Raw genomic sequence first — 19,908 nt, forward strand, 5'->3', positions numbered from 1 at the left:
TGAAAAACAATGAATTCTTGATTAAGTATAAAACATTCTGTAGTTTGATCTAACAGTGACAACACACAAGTTTGTATAATGTTGTAATTTAGTTTTGTGTTGGTAACAATGCAAGTGTGGCTCAGGATGTAAAACATTAGTTTTTCGTTTATTTAATAGTAGCAACAAATGAGTTCCTTTAAATTTACATCGTACGATGAGATTATATGTTAACAACGAATGCTTATAAGATAGTACTATTTTAGCTATGCGCCTGAAGGTATATAAGTAAGTCGGTTAGTAAAGTTGGATAAATGAGTACTGGATTTTGCGTTGACGAGGGACGTAGGTAGATTTTTGCAATGAAGGTAATTTCGAGACAATATTGTGTTAAGATCGTTACATGTAGTAAAAAAAAATGCTCGGAACAACTAAGACAGATCAGTTTGTTTAAGTCAGGTAAAGTAATTTTAAATTTACAGTATTGTTAGAAAATCATCGTAACCATGATTTAGTTTTTATTAAAGAAACTGTCGTAACCTTCGATGGAAATGCTTACGTGAAACCGAGCATTTCGTAAAAAAGCACAAAGTGATTGAAGTTATATCAGTCTTAACTGCTCACGTGTGACTATTTCAAATATATAGGAATTTCGGTATAAAGGAACATCAATGATGTATTAACCTTGGTAGGATTACTGTATGAAAGTAGCCACTTGCGATGGCCTTGGGACTTTGTGCGTTGCGTACAGAATATGAAAATTACACGATATTTGACTTTTAATCAAACATGTTTTTCAGGAACTTGATTGAACCATGCCAAAATATGTTCTTTGGTTCAATACGTTCTGTAAGAAATTTGCCCACAGTTATTTGCTGTAAAAGCTATGTTTAATGTGAATACATACCCGAAAATTTTCAAAGTTGTTGCGTTCAAACATCTCATGCAAAATGTAATAATGTATTTTTAATTCGGAAGGTTCTAACGTTAACATGTTCAAGTAAGTTCTCATACAAAACTATCGAATTAATGTATTAAACTCTGGATTTTTATCAAGTATACTCACGATTTCAGATAAACACGCATAGGTTCAGGAGACTTGATACAAAATTATTAGAACCCTATAACTGGGAGTCAGTTTTTTTTTTCCCTGAAGAAGGAAGGCCAACCTTTCGAAAGCCCTTCGGGTTATAGGGTATTCATCATTTTGTATCATTTATAATTATTGTTTGGGTTAATATTTGGATAAATTTGTGATTACTTAAATAACACCGTTTCTCTTTAAGCTGACGGTCTCTCGAAGCTCACTGTTAATCACTTAGTCTCGATTTTTATAAACTAATGTTCTGGTGCGGAGAGTTTTGAACAATATAATAACACAAAGAAAACCTATTAGTGTTCCAGAATTAAAAGTTTACACATGATATACAGATTTTAAAAGTGCTTGAAATAGGATTTATTTTTCTGTTATAACAGTTTTGACTGATTTATGAGCAATATTTCATATTTAAAGGTAACTTAGACGGTGTGTCCCTTTAGAAACATAAACAATGACGACAACAAAAACGACAATAACTCATTTTTCTAATACGATGAACTTCGGACTGTAGTTTACATTTTGGGAACTGGTACTGTTAATTTTTTTTTGCCCCCTTTGGGTTTATAGGCAACGGGCAATAAATCAATAATACTTCAGTTGCTATGGAAACCACTTGTCCGTGCGAGTCCAATGAGAAAAAGACAGATGTACGTAGAAGTTCTGTAGGAAGTTTGTCTGTATATGGTATCATATCTGACTAAAGTTGATAACACAGAAAGAAAACTTTCCATACGACATAGTGAAGAGTTCATTTCGGTGTTAGAACTGTTACTGTTGGCAACAAAACCTTACGTTCAGTTAAAGAGTCTATAACTAAGCTTTTGTAGCAGATCACAAACTAAAAGACAAAACTCTTGTTTGATTCCCCGTCACTAAACGTCCTCGTCCTTTCAACCGTGGAGGACATTAGAATGTGTTGGTCAATCCCACTACTCATTGGTAAAAAAATTGGCCAAGAGTCGACTGTTACATTATAATGCCCCCACGGCTGATAGGGTGAGCGTGTTTGATTCGATGGGGATTCGAACCCGCGATCCGCAGATTATGAGTCGAACACCTTAATCCACCTGGCCATGCCGGGCCAACAACAAGAGAAACAAACTTGTTTGTTTGTTTGAAGTTATAACGTATTTCAAAATCATGTTAAAAATAACGTGTTCTATTAACACCGTATTCTGAGAATAACTTGATCAATTAATGTATTTTGAAAAAGAACGGGGAAAAATTCACGTTCATAATGATAATAATAATAATTACAAGAAGAATCATGTAATATAAAACTTTTACTCATTTCCCTTTGCTTGTATACGTGTGAAGTAACGTTACTATAGCCTTAGTGTACTTGTAGTTTCACAATTATTTAATTTTGCGTAAAGTTTTGTTGAGATGAGTCAGTACTGAAACATGGCCAGGTGGTTAAGGTGCTTGACTCATAATCTGAAGGTAGCCGGTTCGAGTCTCCGTCGCACCGAACTTCCTCGCCCTTTCAGCCATGGGGGCATTATAATATGACGGTCAATCCCACTATTCGTTGGTAAAAGATTAGCCCAAGAATTGGCGGTGGGTGGTGATGACTAGCTGCTCCCTCTAGTCTTACACTGCTAAATTAGGGACAGCTAGCGCGGATAGCCCTCGAGTAGCTTTGTGCGAAATTCAAAACAAAGAAACATTACTGAAGACTGAAAACGATATTAACTTAGAATCATATAAATTCAATAGTTTTAAAATCTAAATTATTATATGATAAATGGATGAACTTCTCTTCACATAGTTTCTCTTTTCATAACACAACTCTATTCTCTAGTTTACATTTTCTGAAATTTATAAATCAAAAGACAGCTGATTGGTTACTGAAATATTTTGGTCACTACTGTTTTATACGTGGATTTGAAAACTTTGTATTTCTGCTCTAAAGAAATCAGAAAACCTTATATTTTTATCACCTGGAAGTTGATCTTTAAACGTTTCTTATATATATATATGTCATTTATATTATGGAAATTTCAAATTATATCTAACTCTCTCTTACCAAACAACGAGTCTCCCGCTGGTACAACGGCAAGTCTATGGATTTACAACCCTAAAATTCGGGGTTCGATTCCCATCGGCGGACTCAGCAGATAGCCCAATGTGGCTTTGCTATAAGACAACACATTCAACAACAAAGGGGATGGTTATTAAAGCATATTGATAAAGTGAAATGTAACATGTCATGATCGAATCCAACTTTTAGCGTTTAGTAACATTTTTCTGTCTGCCTACTTACATATTTACTCGACTTGTTCGTTTGTTCTTTTTTGAATTTCACGCATCTGCGTGTAAGACTAGAAAAAAGGCAGCTAGTCATCATCAGTCACCGCCAACTTTTGGGCTACTCATTTATCAAATAATAGTGGGATTCATTGTACTTTATAACGTTCCCATGAGTGAAAGGGCCAGTATGTTTGGTGTGACGGGGATTCAAACCCGCGATGCTCCGATTGCGAGTCGATCGCCCTAACCAAGTGGTCTGCTTAACTCTTCCAAAGTTTATTGATAAATTATTTAATTTTTCATGTCAAGAGAACGTAAATGTATCTCATCAGATAGAAACAATGTTGGGTTGAAACAAACATGTGGAGTTTCTTGATTTCTCAGTGTGAAATAAATTTTCCATGTCTAACACTTACTAAATGTTCGCCCGATGGTCCTAGGATATTAGTCTGAAAGTAATTTAGGAATAAATTAGATTTATATCTCCTTGAATATGAATTAGTTTAACCATTATTGTAGGACAGGATATTCTAACAATTCCTTGAAACTGAGTTAGTTTAACAATTATTGTAAGACAGGAGAGTCTGATTCTTGTTCTGAGTTAATTTAACGATTGTTGTAAGAAAGGATATTCTAACAATTTCTTGAAACTGAGTTAGTTTAACAATTATTGTAAGACAGGTTCGTTTGATAGTAACTGATATCAATTCTTATAATACAGGATCATCTAATAGTTTTAAGAAGTGAGTCAGATTAGACTTTAGATAGTTCCTTGAAGCTACATTTGCTAGACATTTCTTATAAGACAAGTTAGTTTGGCAGTAACTGTGACATAGGTTAGTTTGGTGGTTCTTTTGAGACATTAATTTGAGATTTCTTTTAAAATAGAATCAGTGTTTTACGTTTTTAGGTTAAGATCGTCTACAAGTTATTAGCTATGTTGATATGACACTTAAAGAATAGCAGGCTGAACGAATAGCTTTTACTGATTAGGCTTATTTATAGTACTTGAACTGTCCTGTGAATATTATCAAATGCTTAATTTAACGTTTTAACTCACACATGAACCTAAGAAAATTCACTATGAGATTTTGTGTAAATTCATATACACGTATCACTACAATAAGAAATGAAAAAGGAAACTTTAGACATGTAAACGTGTTTCATTGGCTTGTGATGTTACCATTCGATATTCACATATTACCTCTTTAAAGATGAGAACCAGCGACGCTTATATTAATTGAAGTTTTAGAACGCGGTTTTATATGACTTTGAAAAACGCCCTCTAGATAAAAGAAGGATTAAGATTCAATTTTCGCACCATCCTCACATGATGATTTCGGGTTTTCCAATACATTAAACTCACCTTTTGAATCTGTGAGCAATAGTGGTTTAGTGGTTTCACACTTATATTTAACCTAAAGAAAATTATTATTTGCTTTTAATATATATATATTTATACATGTATTTACATAATTTATATTTATAACACTATGTAACACAAATTTTATAACTGGATCGTATGTGTTATTTCTTAATCGCTTATGTTGTAAAAGTACAGAAAATGGCCATTATTCCCTTCAAACTTTGATTTTCTGACCTGTATTTATAGTAAAGTTATACAAAAATTAACAAAAATGTTTACAAGTGAGTAGTTTTTCGAGATTTGCGACTGTAATGTAAATCACTTTCACGTATCAGCCCCAAATATAGTCTACCATCATGTTTCGTTAGGTCATAAAAACAAAGTTTGAAGAAGTAAAATCGGTTTTTTTAATTTACTTTAGGCATAAGCAACTGGGAAATAACACTTTCTGCCCAGGAACAAGAAAAACTAAAAAAGTTTTCACATAATATAACTTATAACACTTACAAAAAACTGCTTCTAGACTTTATTTATTTATTTATAATTAAGCACAATGGGTAATCTGCACTGTTCCCACCACTGGTATCAAACCCTCTTTTTTAACGTTATAAGTCGTCAGACTTACCGTTATGTCACTGTTGGGCTTCCAAGACTAGCAACTCTCTTCTGTTCTTTAGTTTGGTTGTCCAGCCCCCCCTTATGGCAACTTTTGATATAACAACGTACAAGACCCGTTGCCTTCATTTCCATGTAAACGTTATGTATTCTTTCAATGATGTATTATTACTTCGACAAACTTGTATACACAGTCGCTCACACAGTTTTTCCATTTTAGGTAGAGCCGAGGGTCAAAGTGGGGTCACATTTTATCCTGTTATGTCAGGACTCGTGTCCTATGTTTAACACTATCTTAAGGCACCAATTTCCTCACTAACATCCAGTCTTCTACATTACATAGACATATTCTAAGCAAGCATAACGTATATTGAAACTTCTTCCATGGTATTTTTATGTAGCGATGATTTTGAAGAATTAACTACACTCGTTGCTTCAATAATTCTTATAGGGATTGTGGGATTATCGTACGGACTATATTTGTAGAGACGTTATGTTAAAAGGGTTTCAATTTCAATAGAAAACTAGTGTTAATAAAAACCAGTACAAGACGTACTCATACAATCTTTCATAACTGGCTAATATTTTGTAAAACTTAGTGTAACCCATTTCCTGTACGTGTACGTTTAAATATGGGATGACGTGGTTAGAGTTATTTTTCTAAGAATTATAGCATGCTTTGGTAAGGGACTGAAGTAGAGAACCTGCGTCAGGAGTCAAAGTATTTGGTAAAATTAATATAGTGTTGAATCTATTAGAAGTTCGTCATTAAAGGTCAGAGAATTAGGATTATTTATAACATCCAGGTCTGGAACACTTACACTTCAGTCATAAGATATATAAGAATAATTATAAATATTTCTTTAGAGCTCTGGATTTGAAATAGGTGCTTATTCACTGCAGATGTTTTTTAAGGCAGAGTTCACTATCCTTAAACAACACACGTTTTAAACTAAAAACAGTTAGTTGTAGAAGTCTCCTTACACTACACATTGTTAAAACAAATAAATGTTAATTGTAGAAGTTTCCTTACACTACACATTGTTAAAACAAATAAATGTTAGTTGTAGAAGTATCCTTATACTACACATTGTTAAAACAGATAAATGTCAGTTGTAGAAGTCTCCTTACACTACACATTGTTAAAACAGATAAATGTCAGTTGTAGAAGTCTCCTTACACTACACATTGTTAAAACAGATAAATGTAAGTTGTAAATGTCTCCTTATAACAATCAGAAAAGAAACATTTTATATTTCTTGTACTAGATGATTAATTATTCAAGTACACATTGTTGGTTGTGCACAAACGAAGTTTTAGAACATTTGTTATACATTTATGGAACGAATATAACCTTGAATAAAATGATGTGTTAAATAATCTTACAGATTAAGTTTACCTTTTATGAAGATTTCCAAACACATTTCCTTTGAATCTTGTTTAATATCCTTTCTTCTTCGTCTGTTTATGTACCTGGTTTTTGCTCTTTCTCTTGGTCTTTTCGACGCTTCACATAGTTAGATGTTGGAATTCAATAAGATTAGCTCTGAATTACTTATGTGTTTCGCAGAAAGTGAGATCGATAACGTCGAAACTTTAACCACTGAAATGAAGTGAAAATCATACGTGTATGCTGTAGGTTATACCTGAAGGTTGTAGTAGCTCAGATTAGTGGAATGTCGGCTATACACGCTAGCTTGCACGAGCACTTTGCCTTCGGTGTATAAACTCAAGTGAGAACTACGAGGGTTTGTTTGTTTGTTTTGAATTTCGCGCAAAGCTACACGAGGGCTATCTGCGCTAGCCGTCCCTAATGTAGTAGTGTAAGACTAGACGGATGGCAGCTAGTCATCACCACCCACCGCCAACTCTTAGGCTACGCTTTTGCCAACAAGTAGTGGGATTGAACGTCACATTATAACGCCCCCACGGCTGAAAGGGCGAGCATGTTTGATGTGACGGGGATTCGAACCCGCGACACTCGGACTATGAGTCGAGTGCCTTAACCATGTGGACATGCTGCGCCACGAGGATTTGTGTAGTAACTTCTCTTTGTGGATTACATTGTAACCATGCTGCGCCACGAGGATTTGTGTAGTAACTTCTCTTTCTGGATTACGTTGTAATATTATATTTTATCTCTGGTTTCATATTATTCCGTCGTAACGTGGGATACATTGATAAGTTTCTTCCTGAAGTTATTGTTATTGCATTTTAAGTTTAGCTGTATGTTAGTATTTCGCTTTATTCTTGACTCAGTTACTGTTGTGTTTTATAATTTTGTTTCTATGTCGAGTCAAAATATATTCTACATATAAAACAGCTATTTTTTACGTTCGTCCTCTACCAAAGAAACACGTGAATTACGATCGGTATGTTTTATGGTTAATTCAATTAACTGTGTAAAGGGAAGATATAAAACCTTCCCCTGAACCACGTGTCAACACAACTGAGATATTATAAGAAATATTATTTACAGGTTTAAATGATACTATAATAGGGAAGATATTTTTATACCAACTACTGAATTATTTGATGATAAAACTGTGAAGATGGTATGAGATAATTCATTGAATTACCTGTATGTACAACTTACGACCCACACAAACACAGGGATATGTCTACAGAAACGATGATTTTCATATCCGAGGTTTGCAGAGCGCAGATAGCCCATTGTACAGTTATGTGCTTAATAACAAACTAACACACTGTACAACTGAGAAGGTATTTTGAGGATATCTACAAAATTACTTAATAATGAACTGAAAATAGTTTAAAATGCTAGTTTATTTAATGACTCAAATAGAAGAAACTCACTGGAAGACTTAACGGGCCTAGCACGTAAGGCGTGCGACTCGTAATCCGAGGGTCGCGGGTTCGCGCCCGCGTCGCGCTAAACATGCTCGCCCTTTCAGCCGTGGGGGCGTTATAAAGTGACGGTCAATCCCACTATTCGTTGGTAAAAGAGTAGCCCAAGAGTTGGCGGTGGGTGGTGATGACTAGCTGCCTTCCCTCTAGTCTTACACTGCTAAATTAGGGACGGCTAGCACAGATAGCCCTCGAGTAGCTTTGTGCGAAATTCCAAAAACAAACAGACTTAACGGGGTTACTCTCTCCATTTTCGACCATTCTCACTCTGATGACCAAGATTACACACTACTGTCCGAGAGTGCAATTTCTATTATAACACGGTTTTTTTTTAAAGATTGCGTGGCCGACGTTAAAACACACAATTTTGACAACCTTTAACAGACCTTCCTCTGTGCTGTACGTGGACGTTGGTCTCCAAGACGGCATCTGTGGTTGGTTGTTGAATTTAGGAAGAGAGCTCCTCCAGAACTATCAACTATAGCCGTTCCTAATATTGAAGTGACGGACCAGATAGGTTAGTCGACATTACGCACTGCCAACACTTATAATGCTACCACGGTTCCAAAACGAGAAGCGAATTTTTTTTTAAGGGAGGAACCTCAGGTCCACGAAGTCACTCTCGGCCTACGGTCCATTGGAGGTGTATCGGGGAATTTGAAAGGTGTGTGATTCCAGTTTCTTCAAGTACATATCTCACGAACATAGTCGCTATTCCGGATTTGGAAGATTGGCCTAGAGCTTGTGAGCATTTGATATCGAAGGCTTCGCCAACTTAGTATTCTAGTTTATTGTCCTGTTAGCAGTACCACGTGATTTGTCTAACTTCGTCACATTGTCTGGGGGTGTAAGATTTGTTTTTGTAATCTTTACTCTGACGATGAGGGTGTTGTTCCAAATCAGGTTGATGTATGGCTTCAGAACTCGTTGCTGTCTAAAGTGCTTTGTCTTGCAAGTTTTCTATTTTCTTTGAAGAGAACACGATTCCTTTATTTAAAATATTTAGATTTTATATATCTCCATTTTCCTTTTCCGCAAAGAGTTTATCTGTGACAGCACCGTATTTATATCGTATTTTTAAATGGTAGAGAATTTACAGTTAGTATACACAGAATATAAATATGTCACGGAGCCACTTTTCGCAGCTTGAACATATTAACTTTTTGTACTTTAAAATAGAGATAGAAAGATGTTTTGAAAGTTTAAACCTACATTAACTCTCTATAGAACCAAGAAGATTATTTCAAAATATACTGCAACCTCCTGATGCTCAAAAGACACGTTTTAATATTTCCTTACTTATCTTGAATATTTGGTTTGTTTTGAATTTCGCGCAAAGCTACACGAGGATTATGTGCGTTAGCCTTCCCTAATTTGGCAGTGTAAGACTAGAGAAAAGGCAGCTAGTCATCACCACTCACCGCCAACTCGTGGGCTACTCGTTTACCAACGAATAGTGGAATTCACCTTCAAATAATAACGGCTCATGGCTGAAAGGGCAAACATGTTTGTTAGAGCGGGGATTAGAACCCTTAACGCTCAGGTTACGATTCGAGCCTCCTAACCACCTGGCCATGCCGGGCCATCTTGGATGTAAAAATTGAATAGTTTGGAACTTTAAAAGAGAATATACTTTCTTCATGGTGGTACAAAATGTAAAATTCATATTGGGTTAATATCACAAATTTACAGACTAAAACAAATGTCATATAATATGTTCCATACATGTGCCCATATCACTGAAAAAAAATTAAAACAGGCACAGGACAATTTAGTAACACAACTGGAAAGATGTTTAAGAATATCCACTGAATTATTCAGTAATAGTGCTGGGAAGATGTTTATGGAATATCCGCTGAATTGTTTTGTAATAGTGCGGGGAAGTTGTTTAAAAATATACAGTGAATTATTTACTAATAGTGCTAGGAAGATGTTTAAAAATATCTATTGAATTGTTCAGTAATAGTGCTGGGAAGATGTTTAAGAATATCCACTGAATTATTTAGTAATAATATTGGGAAGATGTTTAGGGAATATCCGCTGAATTGTTTTGTAATAGTGCTGGAAGTTGTTTAAGAATATCCACTGAATTATTTAGTAATAATACTGGGAAGCTGTTTAAGAATATCCACTGAATCATTTAGTAATAGTGATTAGAAGATGTCTAAGAATATCCACTGAATCATTCAGTAATAGTGCTGGGTAAATGTTTAAGAATATCCACTAAATTATTGAGTAATAGTGCTGGGAAGATGTTTGAGAATATCCACTGAATTATTTAGTAATAGTGCTGGGAAGATGTTTAAGAACATCCACTGAATCATTCAGTAATAGTGCTGGGAAGATGTTTAAGAACATCCACTGAATCATTCAGTAATAGTGCTGGGAAGATGTTTGAGAATATCCACTGAATCATTCAGTAATAGTGCTGGGAAGATGTTTGAGAATATCCACTAAATTATTTAGTAATAGTGCGGGAAATATGTTTAAGAATATCCACTGAATCATTCAGTAATAGTGCTGGGAAGATGTTTAAGAACATTTACTGAATTATAACGCTAGGAAAGGTTTGAGGGTTTCCAAGATCCATTAAATTATTATTTCTAGTATAGCTTAAGTTATATATTATGTGTGGCGAAATTCTTTTAGGTTATCAAACCTATATGGGAAAAGCAATAACTTTAAATAACTGGAAGTCATAAAGCAATGGTCTTTTTTGTTTATAGTTTCATAATTATTCCCTCTGCATGGTATACATTTCTTCCGAACATTTGTTGCCATCTTAACTGTTTATTATTCTGTTTACGTCGTGGTGCAATGTATAATATTTTATCTTATACACTGATTTATCCTCTCTCATCTTCGCCATGTGGCCCGTTTAGGGCGCTTGACTCGTAATTTGAGGGTTGCGGGCTCGAATCACAGTCACACCGAACATGCTCACCCTTTCAGTCGTGGGGGCGTTAAAATGTATCGATCAATACCACTATTCGTTGATAAAAGAGTAGCCCAAGAGTTGATGGTGGGTGGTGATGACTAGCTGTCTTTACTCTAGTCTTATACTGCTAAATTAGGGATGCACCCCACTAGTACAGCGGTAAGTCTACAGACATACAACGCTAAAATCAGGGGCTCGATTCCCTTCGGTGGGCTCAGCAGATAGCCTGATGTGGCTCTGCTATAAAAAGAACATACACACGCACACATTACTAAATGAGGGACGGCTAGCGCAGATAGCCTGATGTGGCTTTGCTATAAAAAGAACATACACATACACCACCAAATTAGGGACGGCTAGCGCAGATAGCCCTCGTGTAGTTCTGCGCGAAAATCAAGACAAACAAACAAAATCAAGAACTCATAGGTACGTCTGAAGGCTTATAACTATAGTGTTATAAGAACTACTGCGTTATTTAAACGACAAAAAACAAATTTTAGTTTATTATTGTCTACAAATAATCACTTGTCTACGTCTTACTGTATTTTATGAAGTATAGACCTTCGGTGGTACTCGGGCCTAGCCTTATTTTCATGTTCTAGGTTTGCTCAAATAAACATACAATGATATACCAGTACGGTTAATATTTTGTTCCACATCTAACATTGTGATCTTTAAATAAAAATAAGTTGCTGCCAGCGGGTTGGTGTATTTTTGAAACACGCTATTCAGCATTATGTTCAACGTTTTTGAAACTGTTATCGTCAGGTTGACAACAACGCTATCGTGATCTATCTATAGGAATAGCCTGGCAAGTAAAACCGACTAGTTTCTAATAGTGTAGTGAGAGCACGCTTTCTTGTTTAATCGAGTAGTGAACAAAGACGCTCTTAGCGAGCTCATAATAATGGCTGTTATCCAGACTAACAAAACCAAAGAAATTTCCACTTTTTTTTTCTCTTTCTTCCTGTAATATTTTCTTTGACTATTGATGTTACGTATTACGAATGTGTCACGCTTGCAGTTAATTTTTTCGTGTGAATTCGTTTTGTTGTCTGGTAATAGGAGCGGTAACTTCAAAATATGCCAGGGTGGAGGGTTCGAATCCCGTCATTGAACATGCTTGCCATTTCAACCCTAGGGGTGTCGTAACGTGACGACCAACCCCCATTATTCGTTGGTAAAAGAATATCCCAAGAGTTGGCGGTTGTTGGTATTCACTAGCTTCCTTCCCTCTAGTCTATCACTGCTAAACTATGAGCGGCTAACGCAAATAGGCCTCGTGTAACTTTGTTTGACATTGAAACGAAACCAGTTTGTTTTCAATAATACTCTTTATTTCATCGGTTTATACCGTCTGTTACTTCACTGATATTGTTCTTATTTCATCGGTTTCTACCATCTGTTACTTCACTGATATTGTTCTTATTTCATCGGTTTCTATCATCTGTTACTTCACTGATATTGTTCTTATTTCATGGGTTTCTACCATCTGTTACTTCACTGATATTGTTCTTATTTCATCGGTTTCTACCTTCTGTTACTTCACTTATATTGTTATTATTTCATCGGTTTCTACCTTCTGTTACTTCACTGATATTGTTCTTATTTCATGGGTTTCTACCATCTGTTACTTCACTGATATTGTTCTTATTTCATCGGTTTCTACCATCTGTTACTTCACTGATATTGTTCTTATTTCATCGGTTTCTATCATCTGTTACTTCACTGATATTGTTCTTATTTCATGGGTTTCTACCATCTGTTACTTCACTGATATTGTTCTTATTTCATCGGTTTCTATCATCTGTTACTTCACTGATCTTGTTCTTATTTCATGGGTTTCTACCATCTGTTACTTCACTGATATTGTTCTTATTTCATCGGTTTCTACCTTCTGTTACTTCACTTATATTGTTCTTATTTCATCGGTTTCTACCTTCTGTTACTTCACTGATATTGTTCTTATTTCATCGGTTTCTACCATCTGTTACTTCACTGATATTGTTCTTATTTCATCGGTTTCTATCATCTGTTACTTCACTGATATTGTTCTTATTTCATCGGTTTCTACCTTCTGTTACTTCACTTATATTGTTCTTATTTCATCGGTTTCTACCTTCTGTTACTTCACTGATATTGTTCTTATATCATCGGTTTATACCACCTGTTACTTCACTGATATTGTTCTTATTTCATGGGTTTCTACCATCTGTTACTTCACTGATATTGTTCTTATTTCATGGGTTTCTACCATCTGTTACTTCACTGATATTGTTCTTATTTCATCGGTTTCTACCATCTGTTACTTCACTGATATTGTTCTTATTTCATCGGTTTCTATCATCTGTTACTTCACTGATATTGTTCTTATTTCATGGGTTTCTATCATCTGTTACTTCACTGATAATGTTCTTATTTCATCGGTTTCTACCTTCTGTTACTTCACTTATATTGTTCTTATTTCATCGGTTTCTACCTTCTGTTACTTCACTGATATTGTTCTTATTTCATGGGTTTCTACCATCTGTTACTTCACTGATATTGTTCTTATTTCATGGGTTTCTACCATCTGTTACTTCACTGATATTGTTCTTATTTCATCGGTTTCTACCATCTGTTACTTCACTGATATTGTTCTTATTTCATCGGTTTCTATCATCTGTTACTTCACTGATATTGTTCTTATTTCATCGGTTTCTACCTTCTGTTACTTCACTGATATTGTTCTCTTAGTTGAAGTTAATACCATTTCGCCTACCTTGTTATGTATCTGTTATTGTTCTTTGTTCGTTTTTCCTGTTAGTGTCTGTATTATTTTGCGCACATATTATCTTGTTGTTCTATCATTCACACTGATTTTTGTTTGGTTTGTTTTGAATTTCGTGCAAAGTTACTAGCGAGTCATTAGCACTAGCCATTCCTGCCGCCAACTCTTGGGCTGCCGTTTTACCAACAATTAATGAGGTTCACCGACATCTGTATTTTTTACCTTTGATTTTACCATTTTGTTTTATCTCTTCCTAACACCAAATAGACTAAACAAAATGGGGATTGTATGGTGGGGCGTCATTAAGGTTCTATGTATCTATATATACTTAGTCATTACGACTCTCTTCGAGAACTTCTTAGAACTTACATGTAAGTTTAATGAAAACACAACAAGAGTTTTGTTTAGAGTTTAAAAGTGAAGGTTTTCAGATTGCAATGAGGAGAAACCATAGAAACTATAACGTAGTTTTCTATTTTTCGTGTATCTTTCTTTCAATGTGTCATTGGTGCGTGACCTTATGTCTCCCGCTGGTACAGCGGTAAATTTACGGATATACAACTCTAAAATCAGAGGTTCGCTTCCTCTCAGTGGACTCAGCTGATAGCCCCATGTGGTTATACTATAAGGAAACACACACACACATAATGTTACCGCAGTTCAATTTGCTTTAGCATCCTTTACTACCGAAAAAAAATTCTTGAAATTACACTCTTGCATTTTCTATGCTCATATTTTACTTGTTATTTTATTATTTAACAATAGTGTTTTTTCGTATCAAATGTAGAGGGTTGGGTAGAAGGTAGGCTGATTATACATACATAGGGGTAGTGCACGCGGGGGACGGGAGAGTCATCTTCTCCCCACGTTTCCATCAAGCATGACATTCTCCTGCTGGTATTTCAACAGTAACCACGTTCTTCGTGTAAGCTAATCCTCTTACCAGTCGTACTATGGAAACTGACGCCAAACGTGTCTGTTTTTACATGAAATACAACACGCATGCTTCACAACATCTCATTACTTATAAAATGTGTTACGTCATTACCCACACGTCTTTTGTCTAACTTAGTGGGAAACTGGAAGCGAAGGACGTACTAAATTAATATATATTGTCTGACAAACTGAGTCGCACGAAGGAAGACAAATCTAAATAGAATATTTAATGATTTAGTTCATTTTTTATTTCACTCATTTAATATTCCTCTTTATTCGCGACGCATTGTAATATAAAACATTAAATATTTGCAGATGGAAATACATGCGAATATATATATGCACGACTTAGTTTCATGTTGCGTAGTCATTGTTATTTTAGCTGAACGATCAATGTTATTTTATGATATACTAGTGTCCCCTGTTGACTACACCAGAAAACAGATAATGTTTGTTTGTTTTGAATTTCGCGCAAAACTACATGAGGGCTATCTGCGCTAGCCGTCCCTAATTTAGCAGTGTAAGACTAGAGGGAAGGCAGCTAGTCATTGCTACCCACGGCCACCTCTTGGGGTACTCTTTTACCAATGAATAGTGGGATTGATCGTAGCATTATAACGTCCCCACGGCTGAAAGGGCGAGCTTATTTGGTGCGACGGAGATTCGAACCCGCTACCCTCAGATTACGAGTGGAGTGCCTTAACCTCCTGGCCATGATGGGCCTTTGCTACTCTTGACTTATGTAATAACCTTGATGATGTGGTAACTCTGGTTTAATGGAAAATAACCGAAAAGATAAACAAACAAACATTTTAATCTATTCATGAGGTTATTTTGGAAATAACGAATCAAACTGAAGTTTTAATGACTGATATTGTCTTGAATTTATCATGTCATAACTATTATAAAACATAAATTTGTTCGTGTATTTTATAGTAATATGTGTGTACGATTCCTTGCAATTATATTTATGTTATGGTATTTCCATTAAACGAATTATGTAGAGGTTATGAGCTTGTGCTAATGTTTTTACATTATATTTATTTTATTTTATTTCATTTTATTTATTTATACAGTTGTTTCCGTTTATAGCCTCAAGCTATCGTATGTTTCTATATGAACTTCTTAAAGGCAGCTAATACAACAGGTGATACAAAAACCTGTACACCTGGCTTGACTTAATATTGATTGAAGTACGTAACCAGTGGAACTGTGGGATACCTAACTTTCTTTGTTCAGTTTGTATATGTGTGCCAGTTGCTTACATCGTCTCTTGCTGCTGATTCTCTCTTTGTTTTCGTTCTTTTCAATCCCATTAGCCAGACGAGTTAGAAGAAGGACGCCAAGCTCGAATACTTCAGGAGACAAACACAGTTTTTCGTGTTAATTAAGTAATTTTTGTGTTTCAAACTACACTTCTTTTTGCTTGCATTACTTTACTGTCTGCGCTCAGTATATTCCTAGCTTAAGTTGTGAAACTGTAATTTGTGGAACCTTTGGTTTTTGTATTCAATTTCAAAAGACGAGAATACAAGTTCGGCTATTTTATTATAAATAACAATTAGGGCCCAGAACTGTTAAGTAGCAGGATATAAATATTTCATTAGATATCCAGTTCCATAAAGTAGGCTTCGTAATTATCCTGTGTCGGAAAGTATATTGTTCAAACTTATTGTTAGAAGGAGTAAAATTCTAATAACTGTTTGATAGTAGGATTCAAAGGTCTAACAGCTATCCTCATTTCCGTGTTGCCTAGCGATTATCTTGCTGGGCTGCGAGTTTGGGGTCCAAGATCTGAGTCGCGACACCACTTAACACTTTCAGTTGTGAGTACAATAGAATATTGAGAGTCAACCAAATTATTCGGATCAAAGAACCGGGTGATAGTGGGGGCTTCTGGCTGGCTGCTCTCCTTCTGGTCAATAGTTCAAAATTAAGGATGGCCATACCTGAGCTCTAGATGTTTCTGACCAAGTCGTTTAGCCCACTTTTGAGCATAAGGTATTGTTCAGTTGTGTAATATAATCATATAAACACCAACGATTAGCTGGTAACAAGAATGCAGGTTTAATAATTTTCACGTATTGTGAAATTCGATAAAACTGATTATTGCAAGGAGCAAAATTTAAATAGTTTTCGGTAGCAGGGTTGAAACAAGTTATATCATAGCATAGTTTCCATAATTTCCCTGTAGAAAAAGGTATTAAAAATGGAACAACTGCATGTAATAAAACTGTGATATGTTTGGACACCGGAATGTAAATATCTATCTGATAACTGGCCGATTGTAAAGACAAAGCTAGAAATTTGTAGCATAAACGTGATATCACTTACGTATCAAGAAGTTCTTTTGAGGACAATATAAATTAAATAACTTGTCTGTGAAGATAGTAGCGAAATTTTAACCTTTCAAAAAAGAATAACACTACCAATACTTGGAGTTGAATGGTGAATATAAAAGTAATGCTTTCACTTCAACTATTTTGTTAATACATGATCTATAACAGTGAGTACGAAGCGGGTACTTGATATTATTCAGTGAACAGGAAACTAATGATTGGCCTTTGAGAATTGTTGAATATTGAGTTAATAATTGGCCTTTGACAACTGTTGGATACATAGCTAATACTTGACATTTTGACATGTGATGGATACATAACTAATACTTGAGCTTTTGACAGCTGTTGGATACAGGACTGATACATGGCTTTTTGACAGATGTTGAATACAGGACTAATACAGGGCCTTTTGACAGCTGTTGAATACAGGAATAATACAGGGCTTTTGACAGCTGTTGAATACAAGACTAATACAGGGCCTTTTGACATCTGTTGGATACACTACTAATACTTGACCTTTTGACAGCTGTTGAATAGAGGACTAATACAGGGCTTTTTGACAGCTGTTGAGTACAAATCCAAGTACTTGATCTTTAGCAGTTATTAAAATGTTAATATATAACCTTTGACAGTGAAAAAATTAATTATTGGTCTTTATTTTGATTCAATGATTATCTACATTCATCTATGGCATGATCTACATTCATCTATGGCATGACAGGCTTGGTCATTTATAATGTACTAGTGGTGATCTTCCCATTTATCTCGGTTCTTGATGAATAACAGATCTATCTGCCTGTGGCTTCTTTATCCCAGTGGTAATGGCGTCTGCTGTGATGTCTAGGACGGGCTCTGTTTTCTTCCATCCACTGTGCCATCGAGAATGATGTTTGAAAGCCATTTCAAATCCTTAGAGAGCTGTGGACATAATTATACGCGATATTACGAGTTTTATATTCGTGACTGTTGAGATAAAATTATTTCTTCAAGACTCATTAATATTGGTAAGAGCTACAGTTGTAATGGTTATTCTTGTTTACATTTCTTTATCTAATCCTCTGTCTTCTCTTGTTGCGGGTATAAGATGTTAGGAATATTTCAGTCTTTCATCCGTTATCGCTGACATTGACAACACACCAGTACATAATATCTTCAACACTAATTTTCAAACTGCAGAGCATTGCAGTGATATTTAGTCTTTTTGGTTAGTTTGCAGTTCTTCTTCTGGCTCTATCAACGAGGGTAAGTCATCTAGAAAGCGTAGGTTGAAGATTCTTTCTCCGAATGACATTGTCCCTTCAAAAGTTTCACCAGCTGTTATGACTTTTCCAGAAACAGGTTAGAGGAATGTGTGTTGTTGTTTGGAATTAAACACAGAGCTACACAATGGGCTATCTGTTCTCTGCCCACCACGGGTATTGAAACTTGGTTTTTAGGGTTGTAAGTCCGCAGACATACCGCTGAGCCACTGGGGGGGACAGGAATGTATGAAACGAGACACATTGTTTTACGTCTAGAAAGGTGCAGAACCAATAATTTATTATATCTGAAAGCGCTTTATGGAATGTATGATCGAAAGAGTTTTCGAAGTTGAAATCCGTAAAGTTGTGATGGAATTCCTTCTAATGCTTTATGTATTTTTATGTATTTTTTTAATCCTGAGGTTAAAATTATTTCCAACCATACCTCATCTAGCTTTTAATTAAAAGCCAAAATGAATTTATCGAGATAGAATTGTTTGATTACTGTCTGAAACCTTGTAAGTGTAGTGAATGTTGGAATAATAAACCTAAACTAAAGACGTGGTATGGGATTACCTAGCCTAAAGCTAAGTCCATGACATTTATCACGAAAATAAAACTATCGGTTCAATTTTAAACTTAAATAATTTCTGAATTAAGCTATTTTGTGTTATATAACCAACGTTTTTAATAAAAAGCAAACCTCTTTAATCAAGCGAGACGCTAAATTAAAAATTCAACAAATATTTTTCCAGTTTTGTTGTTTATGCATTTCATTTTATTCTTTTGGTACATTGACAACAATATTATGTTATACTTTTGTTGCTAAGCAACATGACACGAAAGCCGTTGTTGGAACGCAGTGTTACTAAAACGTATTTGCTTTACTGTATATTAGAAGTTGTTAATTTGTTTTTTACCAATAATTTATTTTATGAACACGCCACGATTTCGTTTCATGATTTTTGAACGGCTATACGCTAGTATATAGCCGTCTTCATGTTTTTCTCTCTTGTTTATATGTACGTGTGGACATGCAAGATGTGTCAAATTTAGCTACATTGTTCATTAGTTCTATGCATTCAATATAAATATATGCAACCTTAGAATATGATCATTTGGACCTCTGTCGGTTTGAGATGTTCCGTATCTAGCTGTGTAATCGTGATTAATTTTTCTAAATTTAGGTTTTCTGTCAAACATTCACTAAAACCCATTCACGCGAAGAATGAAGCGCACCTATTTGTTTAGGTGTTGGTGTTACGGAAAGTTGTGCGAATTTTACTGAATCATCACGGTAGATGACGCTATTGAAAGACTATCAGAAGAATTATGTTTATTTGACCTTTCTTGTTCAGAACTTCTTAAGGGTTCTGTATGATATATGACAGGATGAATATTTTTTCATTTACCCTAACGTGATTATTTTTAGTATGTTTGCGTTACACGTTGGCGTTTTTCTTCACAATGTGAAATATGGTCTCTTAAAGTACAAACTGAAAAT

General features: G+C 35.2%; 1 protein-coding gene across 3 annotated transcripts in view; it reads left to right on the plus strand.

Annotated features, from left to right (window-relative positions):
* Positions 1 to 19,908, plus strand: part of LOC143256027 (A-type potassium channel modulatory protein DPP6-like) — a 367,278-nt gene that overhangs the window by 210,868 nt on the left and 136,502 nt on the right. The gene's annotated exons all lie outside the window — the stretch shown is intronic.

Source organism: Tachypleus tridentatus, chromosome 7 (assembly GCF_004210375.1).
Source record: "Tachypleus tridentatus isolate NWPU-2018 chromosome 7, ASM421037v1, whole genome shotgun sequence".
Taxonomy (NCBI): Eukaryota; Metazoa; Arthropoda; class Merostomata; order Xiphosura; family Limulidae; genus Tachypleus; species Tachypleus tridentatus.